At 41.4% G+C, this 23,091-nt stretch overlaps 1 protein-coding gene across 3 annotated transcripts in view; it reads left to right on the plus strand.

Annotated features, from left to right (window-relative positions):
- The first annotated feature begins 475 nt into the window (after positions 1-475).
- Positions 476-23,091, plus strand: part of LBHD2 (LBH domain containing 2) — a 78,554-nt gene continuing 55,938 nt past the window's right edge. The window contains exon 1 of one of the 3 annotated variants that reach the window (XM_067463014.1): positions 476-813. The gene's annotated coding sequence lies outside the window, so the exon portion shown is untranslated. Of the gene's footprint in view, positions 814-1,041; positions 1,181-23,091 lie in introns of those variants that run through there. The other 2 variants (XM_060755109.2, XM_067463015.1) reach the window with 2 other exon arrangements.

The raw sequence follows: 23,091 nt of genomic DNA on the forward strand, positions 1-23,091 counted from the left end.
TGGAAGTCCAAAACATCTGGAGGGCCCAAGTTTGACCATGCCTGATCAACCCTGTAGGATCAATGCAGTTTGACAGAACTCTGCCTGCTACTGCTCAGTGAAGTGAGATCCTGGGCGTTGTAGTTTGGTGAGGCACAAGCACTCTTTGGCAGAGAAAGACCTTGTAAACACCACAACACTTGGGGTTCCATAGCATTGAGCCAAGGAAGACTAATGTGGCACCAAACTGCATTGGTTCTCCGTTGTGAGGGGGGTGAGAAGAGTTGTGGGCCATGAGGAAACTTCCAATGGAGAGAAGGGAAACTTCCTTAGGAAGCTTCCCCCTTTCCTAAAGGAGGTACACCCCACGGTGGGCTTCGAAGGGGGCGAAGGGGCGAGGTGGGAAGATCCACTCCCCAGAAGGGGGGGGGGAATCGGGGAGCAGAGAGGGAGGGGTTTGCGCCCTCCGCCCTGGGCTTCCTCTTTCTCTCCTCCTCCTTCCTCTTGGCTTTCCTGGAAGTAGCTGTTTTGCATCGCCGGCGGCGAGGAGGAGGGAGGCAGCCTCAGGTCCGGGAGATCGGCGGCATGAGGCGGCTCTGGTGCGGCTCCTTCTCCTCCTCCTCCTCCTGGTTCTCCTCCTCCTCTTTCTTGGGCTGCACCAGCGACTGAGGTTCCTTCCTTCCTTTCCTTTGCCCTCCTTCCCGTGCATGGGAGCTCCCAGGCTCTGCGCCGGCTCGCACCTCCGCTTCTTCCTTTCGCTCCGGAGCAGAAGCGCCTCCGATTCGGGCAGGTAAAAACTCTCCAGCAGACAAGAGGCAGCCCAGAGTTAGGAAGGTCTGTGCGGACGCTCCGTGGCATCTTTGGGGGCAAGAAGGGGGATATCGGGAGCAAAAGGAGGAGGGTGGGAGGAGAAGAAAGTGGTCAGAGGAAGGGGGGAGGAAGCAGGGGCAGAAAAAGGGATTGGGTGGCTGGGAAAAAGTGGAAAGGACTGAAAAGAAAGGAGAGGAAAAGAGAAAGGAAGGAGAGAGAGGCATTCATTCCTCTGCCTTCAGCAAGGTCCTCGCTCCAAAGGGAAGGAAGGAAGGAAGGAAGGAGGAGAAAGAGGCAGAAGCACGCTTCTCTTGAACCCTACTGTTCCTGACTGTGGAGGTCCCCAGAAACGGGATGGAAGGAGAGAGAGGCACTTGACCACTTTGGGAAGGTAGGAGTCCCATGGGCAGCTTTCCTCCAAAGACAGGGAAGGGAAGGAAGAGAAAGAGGCAGAAGCATGCTTCTCTTGAGCCCATCTGGTCTACTGCTCCTGAATATGGAGATTCCCAGAAACCTCCATAGGAAGAAGAGAGGAGCACTTGGCCACTTTGGGAGGGTAGGAGTCCCATGGGCAGCTTTCCCCCAAAGAGAGGGAAAGACAGATTGAGAAAGAAAGAGAGAGAAAGACTCCAAAGAGAGGGAAGGAAGGAGAAGAAAGAGACAGAAGCACACTCTTGAACCGATTTGGTCTTCTGCTCCTGACTTAGAAAGGTTTCCAGAAACCTCAGTAGGAAGGAGAGAGGGGCACTTTGCCACTTTGGGAGGGTTGTAGTCCCATGGGCAGCTTTCCCTCAAAGAGAGGGAAAGACAGATTGAAAAAGAGAGAGAGACTCCAAAGAGAGGGAAGAAAGGAAGAGAAAGAGGCAGAAGCATGCTTCTTTTGAGCCCACTTGGTCTACTGCTCCTGACTATGGAGATTTCCAGAAACTCTTTCCAGGAAAGAGAGAGGGGCACTTTGCCACTTTGGAAGGGTAGTAGTCCCATGGGCAGCATCCCCTAAAGAGAGAAAGAGAGGGAAAGACAGATTGAGAAAGGGGGGGGGGGAGAGAGAGGAAAAAGAGACTCCAAAGAGAGGGAAGGAAGTAAGAAGGAGAAAGAGACAGAAGCATGCTTCTCTTGGATCCATCTGGTCTACTACTCCTGACTATTGAGGTTCCCAGAAACCTCCATAGGAAGGAGGGAGAGGCACTTGGCCACTTTGGGAGGGTAGAAGTCCCATGGGCAGCTTTCCTCCAAAGAGAGGGAAAGACAGGTTGAAAAAGAGAGAGAGATTGAAAGAGAGAGAGAGAAGTGCACCTTAGCTCTTAACTCATCCTGGTATCCTGCTCCTACCTATGGAAGTTCTGAGGGCCCTTTCACACAGCCATATAATCCAGAATATAAAGGCAGGAAATCCCATATTATCTGCTTTGAACTGGGTTATCGGAGTCCACACTGCCATATATTCCAGTTCAAAGCAGAAAATGTGGGATTTTATTCAGCTGTGTGGTAGGGGCCTCAGTCCACACTCAGACTGTGGGATTTTCAGCCTTGACATTCTGGGATATAGGACTGTGTGGAAGGGCCCTGGGTTATCTGAGTCCACACTGCCATTTATTCCAGTTCAAAGCAGATAATGTGGGATTTTGTTTAGCTGTGTGGAAGTGGCCTGAGAGAAAAGGTAGCCACAGGAATTGATGAGAAGCTTTCAACCCATTTGTTGGTGTATTTGCTCAGAAGTTGGTCCTGTTGATTTCTGTGGAGTGAAGGATGGAAGGAAAGGCAGTGGAAAAGGATGGGGGCAGAAGCGTGCTGGCAATGACTTGTTATGAATGGAAAGGAGAGAGCTTTGGAGATGGGAGGAAGGATGAAGCTGAAAAGCCTAGACAGTGTCGTGCTCGAGTGTAGGAGGACAAAACGGGAGAAATGAAGAGCCTTCTCGGTGTCTTTCATCCAGAAATAGAGTTCTTTGATACCGTCAAAAGATTAACACATTAATTAAGGCATGAAGAACTTAACAGTAGTGTGTAGATGATAAAGTGTTACAACCCATGGATTCAAAAACGGGCAAGAGCAGGATGATGGTGGAAGGAAAAGAATGTGACAAAAGTAGCCATAGTGTTAAGACAGGTAAAAGGAGGAAGGCATCAGGTGGGGGGTTGTAGAATAATAGGGTGCATCTACACCAGGCATGGGTAAACTTTGGCCCTCCAGGTGTTTTGGACTTCAACTCCCACAATTCCTGGCCTCAGGCCCCTTCCTTTTCCCCCTCAGCTGCTTAAGCGGCTGAGGGGGAAAAAGAAGGAGCCTGAGGCCAGGAATTGTGGGAGTTGAAGTCCAAAACACCCGGAGGGCCAAAGCTTCCCCATGCCTGATCTACACTATTAATGCACTTTGACACCACTTGAACTGCCGTGGCTCAATGCTATGGAATCTTAGGAATTGTAGTTTGGGGAGGTACCAGCTCTCTTTGGAAGCAAAGGCTAAAGACCTTGTAAAGCTACAGCTCCTAGCATTCCATAGCCTTGAGCCAAAGCAGTTAAAAGTGGTATAAAACTGCATTAATTTTACAGTGTAGATCAGGCATGGGCAAACTAAGGCCCGGGGGTCGGATGTGGCCCCCTGTGTGCTTACCTCAGGCCCTCCTTATTTTCCTTGTCCTCTTGGCATAAGGACATCCTTATGCCAAAAAGACAAAGGAGGAAGGCACACAGCAGCTGAGAGCCCTCTGGAGTGCTCTCAGCCACCGCGTGTCTCACTCTCCTCCTGGCATCAGGACAGTGCAAGCAGCCCTATTCTTATTTATTTATTTACAAAATTTATATGCCACTCTTCTCACCCCGAAGGGGACTCAGAGCGGCTTACAGTGTGTGTGTGTGTGTGTGTATGTGTACACACACACACAACATTATATTATTAGCATAGTACAATATCAGTATAATATATTACTATATTGTACTATACCATTATGTTGTAATATTATTAGTAATATTACATGTAATATAAATATATATAATTATAATATCATATTATTAGTATTGTATTACATTATGATATTATAAATATTATATTATATTATTAGCAGAGCACAGGAGACAAGGAACTGTCCCCTGGCCCCCTTTCTCTTTACCTATGCCACAAGGGTGGCTTGAAGAAGGCATGTGGCAGCTGAGAGCTTTCCAGAGCACTCTCAGCCGTCGCCTGCTTTGCCCTCCTCCTGGTATGCTGCTAAGTCAGTGGTTCTCAACCTGGGGTCCCCAGATGTTTATGGCCTACAACTCCCAGAAATCCCAGCCAGTTTACAAGCTATTAGGATTTCTGGGAGTTGAAGGCCAAAAAAAAAAAAAACATGTGGACCCCAGGTTGAGAACCACTGTGCTAAGAGAATAGCCTGAGGATCAGGAGAGGAAGATTGAGGCAGTTGCCACATTTCTTGCCTTTCTCCCAGCATAAGGAAGGGGTGAGCAGCCCAATCCTTATGCTTGGAGAACAAGTTGAGGAAGACTTCTGCTCTGCCCTTTCCTGGCCGTCTCCACCCAACATTTGCCCGGCCTCCTTGCCGGGCCGGCAGTGTGACCCCAAGGCAAAAAAGTTTGCTCATGCCTGGTGTAGATGCACCCACAAATTAGGAAAGGACACCAAAATTATCTAGTCAACACTCTGCTAGTCCAAGAACTCACAACTTAAGCCTCTCTTAAGCCGTGGAACCTTGTTTAAAAATCTCCAATAAAGGAGTTTATCTCCATCTAAGGCAGTCTGTTCTGTAGTGTCCAGATTGATGGAAATGTGGAAAGCATTAACAGCAGGAGAAAAACAATGGGAATCCTGGAAACTGAACAAATTCAATAGATTAGAAGACTTGGTGATTTTTTTTTTTGCAGTCAGATTGGAATGTTGTGGGATCTGTTCATTTTCTTCCTCCCAGTGCCTTATCTTTCAAAAAGTTCCCTTTTTCTGATTAAATGTTGGGTTTTGCACTTTTGTGCTAATTTGCCACATAGATTGGTGTGAAGTCAAAAGGTTAGCAGAGAATTACAATTTCACCATTGCTTCTCAAGCACGAATCCATTGGCATGACACTTTCCTTAAGAAAAAGAAATTGAAATCTTATATGCACTAACCTGGGAGTAAGTCCAACTAAAAGCATTGGGACTTGCCTCTGAGTAGACCTACAGAGTGGCATTGCCCTTGGAGGTATAAGAGCCTATGGGAAGTTGACAATTGTGGTGGAGGCTCCTTGAAATTGAAATCTTATATGCACTAACCTGGGAGTAAGTCCAACTAAAAGCATTGGGACTTGCCTCTGAGTAGACCTACAGAGTGGCATTGCCCTTGGAGGTATAAGAGCCTATGGGAAGTTGACAATTGTGGTGGAGGCTCCTTCTTTGGAGGCCTTTAAACAGAGGCTGGATGACCATCTGTTGGGGGTGCTTTGAATGTGATTTTCCTGCTTCTTGGCTGGGGGTTGGACTGGATGGCTCATGAGGTTTCTTCCAACTCTGATTTTATAAAGTGGGAGAGCAAGAATGTAGAAAACTGTACATAAAACACTTGTAGCTTCCATCTCTGGTTTCTGAGTTTATCCTTTCATTCATGGAACTAAAATACATCCATTTTCCTTTGGGTATATATATATATATATATATATATATATATATATATATATATATATGATGGTTTTCTATATCCATCTCTTTTCAGTAGGAGTGCTGTAGTGTTCACATATAACTTAAGTGAATTGTAACCTGAGCTATAATCTGTGGCTTTTCACTCCCACATATGAAACACCCTGTGTATCACACAGAGAAGAAAGAAGAAACAATTTTCAAATCAGAAGAAATCTTTAGCAATGTTAGAGAAAACAAAATAATTATGGCGATATTAAATTATCTGTTGTAAGCGGGGGAGGAAGCAATCACTGCCTATAGGAATCTAGTGAAATGATTGTATGCCTTTGTTTGAACAAGGGTTCCTCTTACATTCATGTATTACGTTTCCATGGCTTTCTTTAATAATCCAGGATATTCATAAACCTGTATGTAGAATCTCTGTTTTCTATTTGTGGGAGCAGGACATCAAGCCAGGAGCCTGTGGTTCACTGGAAACTATGGACAAGAGCTTTATTTATTTATTTATTTATTTCCAATATTTGTATCCCGACCTTCTCATCCCCGGAGGAGTACTCAGGGTGGCTTCACAACAAAATACAATACTGTTTAATGTTGGTTTCCAAATCCTGGCTTGCATAAATTATTATTCCTGGTTCTTAAATAGCAGAATATTACATTTAACAGTGGATCTGTTCAACATCTTTATTAATGACTAAGATAAAGGGTCAGAAGGCATGATCATCAAGTTCACAGATAACACCAAATTGGGAGGGATAGCCAATACTCCAGAAGACAGGAACAGAATTAGAGAGATTGGAGCAGGGGTCCTCAAACTAAGGCCCGGGGGCCGGATGCGGCCCTCCAAGGTCATTTACCCGGCCCTCGCTCAGGGTCAACCTAAGTCTGAAACGACTTGAAAGCACACAACAACAACAACAATCCTATCTCATCAGCCAAAAGCAGGCCCACACTTCCCCTTGAAATACTAATGTTTATATTTGTTAAAATCGTTCATTTTAATTATTGTATTATTTGAAAGTGTTTTTTGCACTACAAATAAGATATGTGCAGCGTGCATAGGAATTCATTCATGCTTTTTTCAAATTATAATCCGGCCCCCCAACAGTTTGAGAGACTGTGACCTGGCCCTCTGTTTAAAAAGTTTGAGGACCCCTGGATTAGAGAGATAAGCCAAAACTAACAAAATGAAGTTCAACAGAGACTAATGCAAAATACTCCACTTAGACAGAAAAAATGAAATGCAAAGATTTAGAATGGGTATGTGTGACTCGAGAGCAGTACGTGTGAAAAAGGTCTTGGGGTTTTCGTAGACAAGAAGGTGAACATGAGCCAACAATGTGATGCGGCGGCAAAAAAAGCCAATGGGATTTTGGCCTGTATAAATAGGCATCTAGTGTCTAGATCAGGGATCCTCAAACTAAGGCCCGGGGACCAGATACGGCCCTCCAAGGTCATTTACCTGACCCTTGCTTAGTGTCAATCTAAGTCTGAAATGACTTGAAAGCACACAACAACAATCCTATCTCATCAGCCAAAAGCAGGCCCACACTTCCCATTGAAATACTAATAAGTTGATATTTGTTAAAATTGTTCTTCATTTTAATTATTGTATTGTTTTAAAGTGTTTTTTGCACTACAAATAAGATATGTACAGTGTGCATAGGAATTCATTAATGTTTTTTTTCAAATTATAATCTGGCCCTCCAACAGTTTAAGGGACTATGACCTGACCCTCTGTTTAAAAAATTTGATGACTCCTGGTCTAGATCCAGGGAAGTCATGATAGCCCTCTATTCTGTCTTGGACAGACCACACCTGGAATACTGTGTCCAATTCTGGGCAACATAATTGAAGGGAGGTGTTGACAAGCTGGAACGTGTCCAGAGAAGGGCGACTAAAATGATCAAGGGTCTGGAGAATAAGCTCTTAAAGAGCTAGGCGTGTTTAGCCTGCAGAAGTGAAGGTTGATAGGAGGCAAGATGGTCATGTATAAATATGTGAGGGGAAGTCATTGGGAGGAGGGAGCAAGCTTGTTTTCTGCTGCCTTGGAGACTAGGATGCAGAACAATGGCTTCAGACTACAGGAAAGGAGATTCCATCTGAACATGAGGAAGAACTTTCTGACTGAGTGAACTTTTCAGCAGTGGAACTCTCTGCCCTGGAGTATGGTGGAGGCTCCTTCTTTGGAGGCTTTTAAACAGAGGCTGGATGGCCATCTGTCAGGGGTGCATTGAATGCAATTTTCCTGCTTCTTGGCAGGAGGTTGGACTGGATGGCCCATGAGATCTCTTCCAACTCTATGATTCCATTATTCTAATGATTTCTATGCTTCCTGGCTTTGCTTGCTTATGCGAAGGGAGAACTGAAATGGAAGCAAAAAAGTTGCCTGTAGGTGTATCTTGGTTTTTAGCCAGCATTTACTAGACCAATATGACAATATGTACTCCTAAACGTAGTTAGCAGTTGCTGTTCCTGGTACCATATACCCAAGCCAAAAAGCTGACAGTTTGCTTAATAGAGTAACCATTAATTAAAGTGTAGAATTATAGAGGCTGAAGAGACCGCAAGGACCATCCAATCCAACTTCCTGCCAGGCAGGAACAAGCATGTAGGAACATAGACTCATGCATTTCCTACGCTGAATTCTGAAACCCAAAATATTCCAAAATTGTCCAGTTGGGATAACATCTTAAGGTATTCTTAGATCTGAAAAAAAAATCACAAACACGTTTCAACCTGTATTCTTGAAGCTGTCTTCTGTTTGAACTATTGCTTAGTACTTGGATCTTGTGAGGATCCTGTCCCACCTTTAACCGTGATTTCGCTGATTCACTTTACTTGGGTTCTAGCTTCTTAGAAGGTGTGCTGTGTTCCTTCTTGTTAGGCATGGATAGGACATTAAGTATAAACAGAATAAATGAAGAGTATTACATCTTGCTTGCAGAAGGAGTGTGGGTAAATAATAATAATGACAACTACTACAACTTTATTTTTGTACTTGGGTGGCTTACACATGGCACAAAGTGCCTAAAACAACACATAAGATAAAATAAACACACAATACAATACAAGATACACCAGTAGTATATGAAACAATAATTTGAACTCAAAACAGCCCCCAATAACTTATAGTGCTGACTGTCATAAAGACATGGTCAAATGTCTTTATGACAAATGTAAACAAGAAGAGGGAAAGGGATAGTGCAAGTTGTAGCTAAGGAAGAAGGGCATGGGATGAAAGTGCTGTGCTGTATCATAATTGCAGACCATTGGGCTAGATATTTTCAAAGCTTTGTCTGAACATCCAACTCCCTCCATAAGGGGAGTGGATTCCAAAGCTGGGGGGCCACCCTCTCTCTCATCCTGATCAACCATACTTGTGTCGGCGGAGGGACCATGAAGAGGGCCTCCCCAGCAGATCTTAACGTTTGCACAGGTACGGGGAGGGGATGTGGTCCTGAAGATAGGCAGGGCCCAAACCATTTAGGGCTTTATAGGTGATTACCTGCACTTTAAATTGGGACTGGAAACTTATTGACAACTAGTGGAGCTGTTTTAATAGGGGGTGTTGTCCGCTCCCTATAATTAGCTCCAGTTAGCAACCTGGCTGCTGACCTTTTCACCAGCTGTAGTTTCCAGGCCATCTTCAAAGGCAGTCCCACATAGAGTACATCACAGTAATCCAGCCTGGATGTAACTAAGACGTGGACCACCGTGGACAAGTCAGCCCTCTAGAGGTACGGTCACAGCTGGTGCACAAGCTTTAACTGCGGACCAGTATATTCAGGGGAAGTGTAACCCCATCGAGCGCAGGTTGCCACTCTATACCCTGATCGGCCTCGCAACTGACCAGGAGGACCTCTGTCTTGTCTGGATTAAGCTTCAGTTTCTTAGCCCTCATCCAGTCCATCACAGTGGCCAGGGACTGGTCCAGGATCTGGAGGGTTTCCTTGGAATCTGGTGGAAAAGAGTAGTAGAGGAGAGTAGTAGGAAGAGGGAATCTTGATTGGAGGTATTGGCATTAAAAGTGGTTATTCTAAGAAAAGAAAAGAAGTAAAATTGGTCACTTGGAGAACCCCAAGTACAAAAATTCCTACAGTGAGTAACCAGAGATGTTTAAAAGGTAGCCTTTTATTATATTTTAATGTTAGGTATCTGAGAAGCCCATCCTTTAATCTTTATCTTTTAAGATTCAATATATCTTTCTCTGGTCACAAAGGGACTATGTGAAATCAAGGATAGTACTCTTTAATGGTTGTCTAGGAGAAATTTCAGCAATTGTTGCTTGTATGACAATTCCCACTTCTACACAGCCATAAAAGAATCAGGAGGCTGTCTCTTATTTTACCTGGCAATCCTAGGTATATTGTCTATCCTTAAAAGCTTTTGGAGTGTCAGTTTACCTTTAAGCAGGTTTCAGGGATCCTTGCAATGTTTTATGAGGGGGAAAAACATGTTTTTCCAAATCAGAAGTGGACCTCCTGAAATGATCTGGCAAAACGGGACTACCAAGGCTCCAATGAAATTGTGGCTCCTCAGTTGTTGCTGAGCTTTCTGGAACAATAAAGGATGCCTGCAATCTATTGTATGAATGCTTATTTACTGAACACCTAGAGGGGACTTCTAAACAGACGTTATGCATATTGAAGGATGCTTGATTGTAATGGGTAGGAAAAGTAATTTGCTCTCCCTCTGAAAGTATCTGCAAGTAGGCAAAATTAATAATAGCATGCTGGCCGAAGTTGAAAAATAGTTCAAGGGTCCTTGTTTCTAGCTCTTTCTAGCTATTTGTGCAACTGCTGTTGGGTCGAAAAATAGGCCCCTGGATCTATTACATTTGTCCTTATAAAGCAGTATTAAATGATAGATTTTGTCATGTTGAGCTAGTTTACATATGTTTACTGTACAATGCTGTGAATGTGTATGTGCAAGGGAATACACATTTTGGGTTTGTGTGTATGTATCTGTGTGTCAGGAGCGACTTGGGAAACTGCAAGTTGCTTCTGGTGTGAGAGAATTGGCTGTCTGCAAGGATGTAGCCCAGGATACACCCAAATATTTGATGTTTTATCATCCTTGTAGGAGGCTTCTCTCATGTCCCGGCATGGGGAGCTGGAGCTGATAGAGGGAGCTTATCTGTGCTCTCCCAGGATTTGAACCTCCAACCTGTTGGTCTTGAGTCCTACCGGCACAAGAGTTTAACCCATTGCACCACTGGGAGCTCCTCACATTTTATTGAAAATGCATCAAAATATATCAGCTCTGACATGCATATTCTATTACACAGCCCAACAACAACAACAAAATGTATTGGTATCTTAGTTTTTAGGTGTGTTCTGGGGTTATTTGGGGCACTGATTCAAAATATTTTCATTGGAGAGATGGCATTAGTTCTAGTTTCTTAGATATGGTTATCATGGTTTTCTATGAGTGAACAGATGGCAACTGATAGATGCCATATGTTCTATATCTCAAAAACCAAAGGTGATAGGTTAAAACTGGTGCCATTTTTGGAATCAGCAGGTCAGATATACCCAGGAAGAGGTCTAACATTTCAGGCACCTAAATGTGAGTTGGCCAGAGTCACACATCACTGGGGAATACAATTTACTTTGTGTTAGATCTTACACTTGTTTTTGACTAATTTGGGCATCTGAACTCTAAAATAGCATCAGTTTTTTTCTGTCACATCAACTTTTTAAGATACAGGGAACCCCCACTTGTCCCAAATATCATACACAATGTACATATAAAATAAAATAAAATATATAGTATTTATTTAGAGTTATTTTATTCACACAAAGGCTACAAGTCATAAAATTCCACTACCAAACATACATATTAAGGTAAAAAATGCACTTATAGCTTTTCCTGGAATGTTTAATCTGTTGACATGAATGGCCAATTGAGACTACACCATATACATTGCCATTGTGGAAGAGGACACACCTCAAGCTCTGCTTTGAGCTATCAATGAACAGTCACCATTCAGTTGCATTACTGATTGGAATTCCCTATTCCTCCATTAAACCATGTGTGTTATAGTAGTACACAAAGCCTCCGTCACTTCAAAAGTACTTCAGAAATGCACATTCTCTTGATGGAAAGTAGGATACCTTCGAAAATAGGATACCTGTTTTCAAGCAATTTTTTCTTGTGAAAAGTTTATGCTAGGAGTTCTGATGCCTTTTTGGATAGTCTCAAATCGTTCAACTCATGCTGATCAAATCCCTTATGAACTGAGCTATCTTCAATTTCAAAATCTTCATTGTTGCTGTCACTTACATTTACGTAAGTACATATGTAAATAAAAAAATAAAGTTTGCTAACTCCTTGTATACAGACAAGGACTCGGAGTACATTTCAGTATACGATTCACTACCTAGAGTGGCACACAACCTCTCACCACACTGTCTCAAGTGTAACCGAATAGCCTAGACAAGAATGAACCTTTTGCTGGTCTCCAAGATAATTGTTTCATTCTAGCACTGGAGCACCCTTTCATTCAGCACCATGCCAGAGTCCAGTAATTCAATATAAGAATGTTTATTAAAGAAAATATATAAAAAGGGGGAAAGGGGCAAATCTGAATAGAAAGTACAAAATAGCAGTCATTCAAAAATATCAAGGAACATAAAGCCAAGGAATTAAAAAAACTGCAGAATTAATCCAAAGTTATATCCATGAACATGAAAACAGAAACTTTCCCAAGGTAACACTCCAAGGAAACTCAGGCATATACAGGGACAGGAAACTTGACAATACTTGAACCAATAATTTGAGAGCAGAAACAGGAGAACCATCTCTTTTAGCAACATTGTCTCCTCTGAAAGGCCTAAAAACAACCCACTTAATTTAACTCCCCCAAGCCACCATGACATCATGTCTAATGCACCTGGATCTCTGGCCCTTATCTCTGAGAACATCTAGTTTGCCTACTGTTCACACCCTTTGTTCTCAGGTCTAATCTATGTTCCTTTGAAACTTCCCTGTTGTCCCAAGAACGTTTCTTCAGGGAACTGGTATTTTCATTTTTCCATTGCCTGGGAATGAGCTGAAGAATCCAAAACATTAGCTTCATCTGCCTGCAGTTCCCTCCAATCACTCACATACTCTGAATTACTTTGAAACTCATCATCCTTGCCCGACTCATCCCCTGAACAGTCAGAACAATCCTCTGATTCTTGCCAGACCTCAACAGTCACCCCCACACTTACCCACTCAAGGGAGGTTTGCTCTCAGCCAATAGGTGGTAAGCACTACTGCTTCCCTCGATCCAGTCTAGAGTGCTCACATCCAAATAAGCTGTAGAAAAAAACCTTGATGTGATAGAAGAAAACTAACTTCAGTTTTGAAATCAGCATGCCTATTTAAGTCTAAAACAGTTGAAAAATTTAATTCAATGGAAATATGTTTAAAAATGTTTCTCAGTAATCTGTCTCTTGTCTTGCTATCTCAGGATCCATCTATATTGCCATATAATGCAGTTTCCAACTGCATTATATGGTCAGTATAGACTTATGTAATACAGCTCCATACAGTTAAACTGCATAATAATAATAATAATAATAATAATAATAATAATCCTTTATTTGTACCCCGCTACCATCTCCCGAAGGACTCGGTGCGGCTTACAAGAGGCCGAGCCCAAATACAACAATAAAACAGCAGCAACAACAACACCACAATAACTCAAAAAACACTGACCTATAAACTAGATTGAACTGCATTATATTCTTACATATATATACATTTACTATATATAAGAGTTCACACAACTAGTTCCTTCTCTCATGCTTAGATGAAATTAGACTTAGGTTCAGTCTGAGATAGTTTTTCATCTGAGAACAATCATAATTGTGTCACTAACTGAACTGCCATAGCACCTATATTTAGTAATAACTTGTTCCAACTTTTCCCAAGTTTCCATTGGAGACTTCAGAGCATCCACATTTCTTTTTGGCATGCTCAAGTTTATCATCACATGCTTCTCTTTGCAGTTAGGCTGGTGGCGTGATAGAACAAGCCTTATTTGTGTGTGAACGTTTGACGTTTTTCCATCAGGTTGGTTAAGATCACACCTACAATTACATTTATAGAAATAATGAATCCATTATGCCTTGTAAAACTGGCACATTGAGCGGAAGGTGTAAAGTTTCCTCCCTGAGTTTTGGAATCTGATTGGCAACCAGAAGCACTGTAAGGATTTTCATGTTGGTGAATGTAGAGATTTATTTGAATATTACTCTCTTTTCATTTCCTTTCTTTTTGCTAAGGAAAAGGGTAGTATTTTTCTTGTGTGGTCACAGATGTAGGGAAGTTAGTAGGTGGGGGATTAAAATTAGTACTTATTAAGAATTAATGAGGATTTGAATTAATTGAATTTAATTGGTAGGATTTAAAATCATTAAAACCAAGTTGCAGCAGTTTAGTTCTGCTTAATTGAAATAATCAGGAACCATTTCTGTTTCTTCAACTAGAGATGGGTGATTTCCCCCCTTTTTGTACAACTGAAAGTAGCATGAATTAGGCATTGCTAAGCATGTTAAGCACACTAATTTCACTAAGATTTAATCCTTGTATTTTCAACCATGTGAGGCCTTAATTAGGGTTGGCGCTTATTGTTTATTTCCTAACACCTTTACAGCAAACAAGTTCAATTGTGACCCTTTCCATGCTGGGAATGACAATGCCAATTAAATTTCACCCCATGGGCCCCATCTACACTGTAGCTGAAGTGCATTGTGTGCATTAGAATTGTGCACGGAACCACTTTCCTTCATTTCACCCATTCTTTCGTTACTTTCGTTACCTTTGGGAACACGTAATGGGAAGCCACCTCCCAGTACAAAAATCAGCTTGACACAAAAGCAAGTGGGAGCCAGACCTGGCTCTTTGCCTGCTTTTTGTAAGCATGTGGTATTCCATGCCTCATTCCTTTGAAAGAGAGTGCATGTGTGTGTGTGGCATGTAGGCCCAGGAAGCTCACACACCTTCCTGCAGCTGAGCACCTCTCCTCTAGACTAAAACATCTTCAATGCCTCAAATGATGGGAAGAGGTGCATGGGAAGCCCCCCTCCCATTATGGACTGATAGAAAACAGATGTTTTGGCATCCCTGAGTGAAAACAGATATCTGCCCTTCCGATTTTAGGAGGCTCCCAAAAAACAGATCGGGGCCGCCACCAAAAGCTTGGACACGAAACAGGTCAAGGTGTACCCCGAAAGCACAACTCTAGTATGCATCTACCCTGACCATATAATGCAGTTTATTTATTTATTTACTGTATTTCTCAGCCAATTGGCGACTCAAGGTGGTTTCCAACAAATCAGTGCACATAAAACATAATATAAAATTAAGACATTAAACAGTATAAAACACCACAAGAGCAATAAAAACAACATTGTTAGCATCTCCTTATTATCAAGCTTTGTCCAGTTTCATTGTCAAGTCATTCGATTTCCTATATTAGCTACTCTGCATTTATGAATGCTTGCTCGAACAGCCATGTTTTTACTTGCCTACGAAATGTTAAGAGTGAGGGAGCAGATCTGATCTCCCTATAATGCAGTTTAAAACTGCATTATATGGCAATGTGAATAATGTCATTGAGAAGCGGTTCATTTCAGGAGTTTTTGGCAGAATTTACCCAATTTTGCAATTTTTTTCATATTCAAGATGGAAAGAACTTGGATTTGGAAAATAAATCTGAATGTAGTTATTAAAATGCTAGAGACAGATTTTCCTGTCCCGAAAATTTAGTGGCTGTCCCACCCAGTGTTTGGTATGTCCCTACCTTATTTGCCATTGCTAAAAATCCACCCTTTAACTAAGCACAATTATATAATGGCTGTTTGGCAGGAGCCAGGAACCCAAAATAACAGTTTTCTCCACTGAAGTGCCTTGGGAGAAGAGGAGGTGGAGGAAAAGAGCAAGGAAGCTTGTGCCTTGCCCACCCACACATAATCTGGACAAAGGCAGTGTTTTATGTCCTTGAGCTTGGCAAGCAGTACATTTTCGCGCTTGGTGGAAAAGGTGGAAAAAGTTTCACACAGTATAACCTTTTAATAACTAATTCCAGTCTTTAAAGGGGGAGAGAGCGAAAGACCTGGAGCTAACTTTAGAGTCAATATTATGGATACAGTGTTAGCTGGCAGTTTGGTGTTAAACAGCTTGATTGGTTTTTTTGCTCCCCAGCTCAATCCAAAAGCTATAGTATGGAGAAACGGCCAATTTAACATGTAGGTTTTTTAAAACATAAAGATATGAGGCTTCATTTATACTCAACTGGGGCATGTCCATATGTATGTGCTGTCAAATTGCCAGTTGACTAAAGGCAACCCCATGAATTTTATAGGATTTTCTTAAGTAAGGAATAGTCAAGCTTTATACAACCTGCAGACCAGAGCTTTCCAGATTGTGTGACACAACATGTTACTGTATCGGCTGCAGTGTGTAGATGTGTTGCACACCCCTGAATCTATGTGAAATAAGCAACAAATCATATATATATATGAAAAGTTTTCATGAGACATTTTATGTCCCCATACATTTCATCATGTGTCTGTATCTCTCAAAGGGGTTTAACTCCCAGTTTGCTTGTGAATCTGAATTACCGTGTCACAAAATGATGCATGTCTAAAAAGTGTGTAAACCAACATAAAATGTTTGGAAAGCTCTGCTGTAGACCTTTATATGATTCAGCATTGTATTCTTTGGCTTCCAGTGGTCCCCAAAAGCATCTTTCTTGAAATTCTTTGGCTTGAAATGCTGGAACTGGGAATTACAAGTGAGGCTTTGCAGGGCGTATGGCCCCATCACTGGTTTGTGAACCCGTCTTCATTTTATCAGGCTTTAAAGGGCCATTAAATCCATGGATGGAGAATCCATGGATACAGAAGGCCAACTAGATTTTTTTTACATAGTGGTTGGCTCTCTTTAGTTTTTACCCAATTTGGACCATCAGATTTTTTGAACAACAACCCCCATCACTGGGTTGTTGTAGGTTTTTTTGGGCTATATGGCCATGGTCTAGAGGCATTTTCTCCTGACGTTTCGCCTGCATCTATGGCAAGCATCCTCAGAGGTAGTGAGGTCTATTGGAACTGGGAAAGTGGGGTTATATATCTGTGGAATGACCAGGGTGGGGCAAAGAACTCTTGTCTGTTGGAGCTAGGTGTGAATGTTTCAACTGACCACCTTGATTAGCATTTGATGGCTTGGCAGTGCTTGGGGCAATCTTTTGTTGAGAGGTGATTAGATGTGCCTGATTGTTTCCCCTCTGTTGTTTTGCTGTTGTAATTCTAGAATTTTTTTAATACTGGTAGCCAGATTTTGTTCATTTTCATGATTTCCTCCTTTCTGTTTGAAATTTCAATTCTGGAATCAAATTCTAAACCAGGTTGAATTACATACTAAAACAAAATTTGATATTAATATGCAAATTTTGTTAATAGAGATTTATGGTGATAGAAGAATTAAGGACCAAGACCAAGAATTAATGATGATGATATTTAGAGCAGTACATGCAGTAATAGCATGTTGGTGGAAAGATAAAAAGAAATGGACACTTGAAAAATGGTATAATTATGTGTGGGACCAAATACAATGGGATATTATAAGAAGCAAAGAAACATAGTCAGACAAACAGAAAAAATTAAAGAAATTTGGACTCCATTTAACAGATGGTTACAGGCTGTTAAACCAGATGATGAAAGCTGGGAGAAATAAATTGGATAGAATTGGAAAGAAGGCTCATGTAACGGGAAACAAAAGGATTAAGTTGTCAACAGAGAAGGGATGGGTGTGAGGAGGGAGAAGGGAATGAAAAAGGAAAAAAAGTATGATAATTATGGTTATGTATTTTTTTTTAAAAAAAAGAATAAATAAAAAACACAAAATGACCCCAAAAAACCTGAAAAAAACCAATAACTGCAATTTGTGTGATGATCTTAAGGTAGTTGCAAGTCTACTGGGTCTGCAGCTTGGTTACACAAAGTATTGCTGTTTCCTTTGCAAGTGGGACAGTCGAGCAAGGGATTTGCATTATATCAGAAAGGCCTGGCCTCCCTGCAATAAATTGGTTCCATGGCAGAAGAATGTTGCACGTGACCCATTGGTTGAGCCAAATAAGATTTTTCTTCCACCTTTACATATCAACCTTAGGCTTAATGAAGAACTTCATTTTTGACGATGAACAAACAAAGTGAAGCCTTAATTTGTTTGCAGCAGATGTTTCCATGCATTAGTGATGTGAAGATAAAAGAATGCGTTTTTGTTGGCCCACAGATCCGAGATATGATGAAGGATAGCCACTTTGATGGTCTTCTATAGGGTGCAGAACATGTTGCATGGACAGCCTTCGAAAATGTTTGTAACTTTCTAGATAGCTACAGCATAAAGCACCAGATTATGTCCAACAGGTTGAAAGTTGGCTTCAGGCATGTTAATCAATGGAGTGCAACATATCACTAAATATACATTTTCTTCATTCCCACATGGACTTCTTTCCAGCCAATCTTGGTGCTGTGGGTGACGAACATGGTAAAAGCTTTCATTAGGACATTGCCAAGATGGAGAATGGTATCAGAGCAAGTGGGATCCATCTATGTTGGGTGACTATCTGGAAGTGTCAGGACAGTGATGACAAATGAAAATTTGCAGCAAAACATTATTATTTTGTTTCCTGATGACATCATTACTGCCATAGTGTATGCCACTATAGACATAATAGTATTGCTTAGGATGTATCACCTTTTTCTGGAAAACTGTACATGTTACAGACATAATAACTACATAGTTGTGCTCAGTGTGTTAAAATCTACTTGGTTCACCCAAAACTGTGGAGGGAAAATTTGTTGACCAATGTAATGTAAGATATCCTGCATTTGAGATTCAGCCTTAAGGCTGCATAAACAACTGTCATCACTTGAGGAAAATTTTGCCCTGTAACTCACATGTGAAATTCCTTCCTATCATTTGCATGGCCACTGTTTTGCCTTATGTTCCTATTGCAGCCTCCCTCTTGGGTTAAACCCTTCAGGAAATTGGCATGAAGCGATGCTTGGAATGCATGAGTTAGAAGTAACTGATCCTGCCAATTTTAAAATCTTAATTATGTTTTATCAGCCTCTCTCACCTTTTACGCCTTCCTTCCTTTGGAGAATTAGCAACCATTGTTGTTACTTAGCTTGGGACAGAAGAATATTGGCTCCAGTTCTCTGTTGTGCATTATATTGCCCATAAAAAAGCTTGGGCAAGTGAGTCCCTTTGGGGAGATAGGGAGGAATATAAATAAAGTTTATTATTTATTTATTATTATTATTAATCCTCTCCTGTAAGTAGGAGTTACCACCCTTCCTAAAGGAGAAAAAAACAATTTCCCAGGCATACTCATTAGCATGTGCTAATTGATTCATATATATATTTCAATTATCTGTTGACCTACAGTGAAGAAAGATGCAGAATAAAGAACAAAAAAAAACCTCTGATAGAATCAGTATAAAACAGTCCAGCTGGAAGCCCAGCAGGGTTTGATTTTCAAAAGAAACATAGAGTGCAGAAGAAAGTCGTATTGAGTTACCAGGCTGGGAGGAGAAGATTATAAGACTGTAGATGTGGTTTAGGTCTAAGTCTTGGTGCTGGTTCTGATCTTTACTGCTCTATACATTTGACTTCTGTATCTACGGTACTTGTAGCTGCAGTTTCATTTATCCATGTCCAACACATGCTCTCTCTAGAAGCATATATATACATATATAGCATATACATTAGACATGTGCATGAAATACATTTCTACCATTTCTACCATTTCTTTCATGTCTTCCATTTCTTCGGAAGCACGAAACGGGAAAAGCCCCCTCCCCACTCAAAAATCTTCTTTCATGTGCATCCAAACTTGCCTCTTTGCCATGGAAAGAGAGTGCCTGTGTGGCAGGGCACGCAGGCAGGCCAACCTGGTGTGCTCCAGACCTCCCTGCATGCCCTGCCACACACGCACTCCCGGAGATTGTGGCGGGGCATGTGTGGCAGGGGATGCAGGCAGGCCCAGAGAGCACCTGCAGCTGAGCATCTCTTACTCTAGAGTAAGAGATGATCAGCTGCAGGCACTGGCAGGCGCGCACGCTTTCTAGGCCTGCCAACACATCCTGCCACATGTACTCTCTTTCAAAGGAGAGTATATGTTTGCCAGGGTGTGCAGGCAGGCCCAGAAAGCATGCACACCCTACCAGTGTCTACAGCTGAGTGCCTCTTACTCTAGAGCAGAAACAGCATATGCCAGTTAAAAAGAACACACGCTGGGAAGCCCCCCCCCCCCCCATAATGGTCTGATTTTTGGGCCTCAAAATGAAAGAACTGAAAATAATCCTCCCAATTTTGGGAGGCTTACAAAAATGGATTGGACCCTCAACAAAAGCCGAGACACAAAATGGGACAAGGTTTACCCTGAATGCACATGTCTAATATATATAGCATATGCATATACTTTGTATATATACAAAGTATGTGCATAGCATATACTATGGTGTTTTAGGTCTGGAAGTTCTTCATTTCAATAAAAGTCACTATTATTCACAGTTTTGTGTATCCATGCAAAGTGCAGGAATGTATCCCCTGCGGATTGTATAATCAATATAAAGGTCCACATAATTGCCTCACTAATCTACTTAAATATTTCCAAAGCATTTTTATAGAAACTGTTTGAATACTTCTTCTATCAGATAGTGATTGGGAAGAAGGATTTTGTATTTCTGACATTCTAGTTTTGTTCCTCTCTCCCTAAAAGAGCACACCTTGTGCCTCCTATGTTACCATGTTCCCAGGAAACATATTTCACTGAAAAGCTCTTAGTATCAGGAAGTTCTTCGTAATGTTTAGGTGGAATCTTTTTCATGCAATCTGAATTTATTGCTCTGCGTCTTAGTCTCCAGAACAGCAGAAAACAAGCTTGTCTCTCCTCAATGTGGCCATAATTTATTCTTATTTTTTTTATTTTGTTTATTTATATCCCACTTTTTCTCTCCATACGGAGACTCAAAGCCACTCACAACTAAAAGCACTTATTAAACAACATTAATATTAAAACAATCCAGGTTAAAACCATAAAAGCATATAAAATCACATCAGAAGATCACAGCAGCCCTTGATGATCTTAAACAACACGCCCTGCTCAGCCTTCTTTTCTCCAAGCTAAACAGACCCAGCTCCCTCAGACATTCCTTATAGGGTTTCGTTTCCAGAGTCAGACCTTTTACCATGTTGGTTGCCCTTCTAGATTGGGCACATTCTAGATTGTCAATATCCTGCTTGAATTCTAGGTGAGGTCTAACCAAAATATACTAGAATTGGACCTTTATTTATTTCCCTTTATTTAAACAACGTTCCTAACATCCCAGAATCATATTGGCTTTTTTTAGCTGCTGCATCCACAGTTGACTCATGTTCAGTTTATGGTCCACTAAGACCCCTGAGTTGGGCCATTTCATGTCTACTGTTGTCAAGTCAAGTGTTACGCATCCTATATCAGATTAGTTCATTTTTTTCCTGTATGTACTACCTTACATTTCTGCTTTTGCTTGGAACAGAAAATGCACTGGATCAGACCAAGGCGTAATTCACTATCCAGGTCTCACATCGAGCAATTAGATTCCTTAGCAAGTAATAGATTGCTTCTGGTGCTGGTGGTAATATATCACTCACTTATGGCCATGAATAGTTCCACTAGACAACTCCAGGTTCTACTATTATGTGATTGTGAATGGTTGGTTGTTATATTTTATTGCTTTTGATCTTTAACTCTCCCTTTGATATATGTTGTAAAGATCCCCGTATAACTCCTTTATATCAATAAAAATGATTTAAATGAATGTTGGGTGGAAGTGAGGAACACGCAGACCATCGTCCCCTATGTGGCAGTACTTTGTCCTGCTGTCATAGCAACGACTTAGCCTCCTTTGCATGGAGCCTATAGGTCTGCGCCATTCAGAAGGACTCATACTGTCGGCATTGTATCTGAGTTGGGCCATTAAGCAAATCCACATCAGATGTGGTTTGTCATATTGAGCATGTGCTTTGGTTTGATTGAATTAGGAAAACCTGAGTGTGTTCTTCAAGGACCTGGGGCTTCCTTCCTCCAGTTTTTTAAAAAATGAAAGCCATGCTGAGATGCCATCTTTCTTGTAAGCTACACATCTTCACCCAAAAGTTACAGAAGGTTGAGGGATGTTGGCTGATGAGGAAGTAACAACAACAACAACATTGTCATTATACACCTCCTTCATCTCTCCGAAGGGACTTGGGGCATCTTACATGGGGCCAAGCCCAATCAACAGAGTTAAAAACATAGCACATTAGAATGCATAACCTCAATTTAAAACAACGTAAACAACATTATAACAAAATATAAAACAAGCATCAAAACCAACAACAATAGTATAATTCAATTCTCAATATGGGTGTTTCTGAAAGCCTAAAGGTGTTATTCCTCTCAATTTTACTTAATTTTCACCTTTCCTTTTTCTTTCTCTCCCCCTCATTTTTTTCCTTTTTATCTCTCCTTTCTTTCTCTCCTTTTTTCTTTGCTCCCTTGCTTCCTCCCTTCCCCTTTCTCCCTTCTCCAGCTCCAAGAGAGCCTTCTTCACAATGTTTCCATGACATCACAGAAGCCTACTTCACCTATTAACAGCCTTTGTAGTACAGTTAGGCATACAAACATACATACTTTGACAGATAGATAGATAGATAGATAGATAGATAGATTGATTGATTGATATTTTGATATCCAACCCTTTTCTGACACAGAAGGTGACACAGAATCAGAATTGGAAATCTCATGGACTGTTGAGTCTCACAGGCTAGTGAATCCAACTCTTTGCTCATTGCAGGATCTCCAGCTAAAGCATCTCGAGGAAGGAGCTGTCCAGCTTCTCTTTGAAGAAGAAATAGAGGCCACCACATCTCTTTGAGAAAATTGGTTCAATTACTGAATCAATATTTCTTCTAAACTTCAATTGAAATCTATTATCCTGTAACTTCAAAACATTCGGCCTGGCCCTACCCTTTGGGGCAGCACAGAGCAGGCCTACCCTATCCTCTCTGTACTAAAAAAGTATGAAGCTGAACATGTCCTGCTCCTTCAACCTTTCCTCATACGTCTTGTTCTCATCGCCTCTTCCCATGGTTGAAACATCATAATGTTTCTGCAGAGGTAGCTGTGCTAGCCATGCAGCAAAATATAGAACAATCTGCATGGGATCCAAAACAGATGACAATAAAGATTGAAACCAAATACAGCTAAAAGCATAATGGTGAAAATGCTATCAAAGCAGCGCTGTAGAATTAATATAGTTGAACACTACTTTAATTGCCTGCCTCAATGCTATGTAATCATGGGAGTTGTAGTTTTACAAGGTATTTTAGCCTTAGTACGTTTGGCGGGGATGAGAGACAGGGCCTTCTCAGTGGTGGCCCCTTAGCTATGGAACACCCTCCCTAGGGAGATTAGATCTGCTCCCTCCCTCTTAACTTTTCGGAGGCAAGTTAAAACATGGCTGTTCGAGCAAGCATTTACAAATGCAGAGTAGCTAATATAGGAAATTGAACTATTTGACAATGGAACTGGACAATGCTTGATAATAGTGAAATGCTAATGATGTTGTTTTTATTGCTTTTGTGGTGTTTTATATTGTTTAAT

This window comes from Anolis sagrei, chromosome 1, assembly GCF_037176765.1.
Source record: "Anolis sagrei isolate rAnoSag1 chromosome 1, rAnoSag1.mat, whole genome shotgun sequence".
NCBI lineage: Eukaryota > Metazoa > Chordata > Lepidosauria > Squamata > Dactyloidae > Anolis > Anolis sagrei.